Source organism: Schistocerca americana, unplaced genomic scaffold (genome assembly GCF_021461395.2).
Source record: "Schistocerca americana isolate TAMUIC-IGC-003095 unplaced genomic scaffold, iqSchAmer2.1 HiC_scaffold_759, whole genome shotgun sequence".
Classification (NCBI taxonomy): domain Eukaryota; kingdom Metazoa; phylum Arthropoda; class Insecta; order Orthoptera; family Acrididae; genus Schistocerca; species Schistocerca americana.
The window spans coordinates 47,234-50,000 of record NW_025726521.1 but is presented as its reverse complement, the minus strand read 5'-3'; positions in this window follow the sequence as shown (position 1 = coordinate 50,000).

The window sequence follows — 2,767 nt, the reverse complement described above, 5'->3', positions numbered from 1 at the left end:
TAACCTATGTCGTACCTTAACCTAACCTATGTCGTACCTTAACCTAACCTATGTCGTACCTTAACCTAACCTATGTCGTACCTTAACCTAACCTATGTCGTACCTTAACCTAACCTATGTCGTACCTTAACCTAACCTATGTCGTACCTTAACCTAACCTATGTCGTACCTTAACCTAACCTATGTCGTACCTTAACCTAACCTATGTCGTACCTTAACCTAACCTATGTCGTACCTTAACCTAACCTATGTCGTACCTTAACCTAACCTATGTCGTACCTTAACCTAACCTATGTCGTACCTTAACCTAACCTATGTCGTACCTTAACCTAACCTATGTCGTACCTTAACCTAACCTATGTCGTACCTTAACCTAACCTATGTCGTACCTTAACCTAACCTATGTCGTACCTTAACCTAACCTATGTCGTACCTTAACCTAACCTATGTCGTACCTTAACCTAACCTATGTCGTACCTTAACCTAACCTATGTCGTACCTTAACCTAACCTATGTCGTACCTTAACCTAACCTATGTCGTACCTTAACCTAACCTATGTCGTACCTTAACCTAACCTGTATTGCGCCTTAACCTAACCTGTATTGCGCCTTAACGTAACCTGTATTGCGCCTTAACGTAACCTGTATTGCGCCTTAACGTAACCTGTATTGCGCCTTAACGTAACCTGTATTGCGCCTTAACGTAACCTGTATTGCGCCTTAACGTAACCTGTATTGCGCCTTAACGTAACCTGTATTGCGCCTTAACGTAACCTGTATTGCGCCTTAACGTAACCTGTATTGCGCCTTAACGTAACCTGTATTGCGCCTTAACGTAACCTGTATTGCGCCTTAACGTAACCTGTATTGCGCCTTAACGTAACCTGTATTGCGCCTTAACGTAACCTGTATTGCGCCTTAACGTAACCTGTATTGCGCCTTAACGTAACCTGTATTGCGCCTTAACGTAACCTGTATTGCGCCTTAACGTAACCTGTATTGCGCCTTAACGTAACCTGTATTGCGCCTTAACGTAACCTGTATTGCGCCTTAACGTAACCTGTATTGCGCCTTAACGTAACCTGTATTGCGCCTTAACGTAACCTGCATTGCGCCTTAACGTAACCTGCATTGCGCCTTAACGTAACCTGTATTGCGCCTTAACGTAACCTGTATTGCGCCTTAACGTAACCTGTATTGCGCCTTAACGTAACCTGTATTGCGCCTTAACGTAACCTGTATTGCGCCTTAACGTAACCTGTATTGCGCCTTAACGTAACCTGTATTGCGCCTTAACGTAACCGATATTGCGCCTTAACGTAACCTATATTGCGCCGTAACGTAACCTATATTGCGCCGTAACGTAACCCACATTGCCCCTTAACGTAACCCACATTGCCCCTTAACGTAACCCACATTGCCCCTTAACGTAACCCAACACACGTTGGGCCTTAACCCAACACACGTTGGGCCTTAACCCAACACACGTTGGGCCTTAACCCAACACACGTTGGGCCTTAACCCAACACACGTTGGGCCTTAACCCAACACACGTTGGGCCTTAACCCAACACACGTTGGGCCTTAACCCAACACACGTTGGGCCTTAACCCAACACACGTTGGGCCTTAACCCAACACACGTTGGGCCTTAACCCAACACACGTTGGGCCTTAACCCAACACACGTTGGGCCTTAACCCAACACACGTTGGGCCTTAACCTGCTCTGTAATTGTCATACGACGCGTTAAATTAGTGTAGTGTTGCCTAACTGCAACCCCCGCAATATAGTTTGCTACTCGCACTGCCCGGTCCCCAGTGTATCGCTTCATGTTAAACACCTTGCAGCTATACACTGTAATGTGGATGGCAGCAGGACGTACATGCTCAATGCCCTTTGCAGTTGTTCATTGGCATTTGCAGTTGTTCATTGGCATTCGCATGTGCGAAGCACTTAGCCTACGCTGTGGTACGGCCTGTGTCAACTGTCCGCTGATGTTGTACGTCCAAATCACACACTGTACTGCACATTGGTCCTCATGTACTGAATGATACATCGTGGTACATGTGACCGTACAACGACTGCGCCAACAACGGCGAACCATGCGGTCCAAATGTTGTGCACTCAGCTACGTGTCGTCTCCCTATAAGAGCTGGATTGCAGTGTGGTATGCCCTGGATGGCGATCAGCATGAGCCGTCTGTTGATGTAGTGGCGCGTGTTGTCAGACGTAGTCGTCTCTTCTCACACACCGTGATAGCATGGTGCACTGCGTTCCACATCTGCGACATGCGACAGAGGCCGGTTGACAGTCGTTCGCGCAATGGACATCGCATACGTACGGGGGCCACCTTCCACGTGTTCGCGAAGCGTGCACATGTTGTTGCGTGTATGTGGGCAGACATAGTGTGTCGTGACACCTGACACAGGCATGCAACAATCGTTGAATTTGCAAATGGCGATGGACGCCTACGTTTGCTGGTGACGTTATGCAAATGAACAACTGGTAAACCGTTGTGGTGCGGTTGTTCTCGCTAGAGGTGAATCAGTGATGGCGACGATCGGTTGAGCTACCAACCGGTTGTTCCAGCGATACCCACCATGCCCACGAACGTGAATGGCATCTGGGTGTGAAGCGATACGCGGCGGTGGCTGGGTGGGACCGTCCCCGGCCGGTGAGGGGGGGCCTCCCGGCGTGCTGGCCGCGCGGTGCGTGGGCGCACGCGCTACAGCCGGCTGGTGGGGGCGGCCAGTGGCAGGCGCGCCGG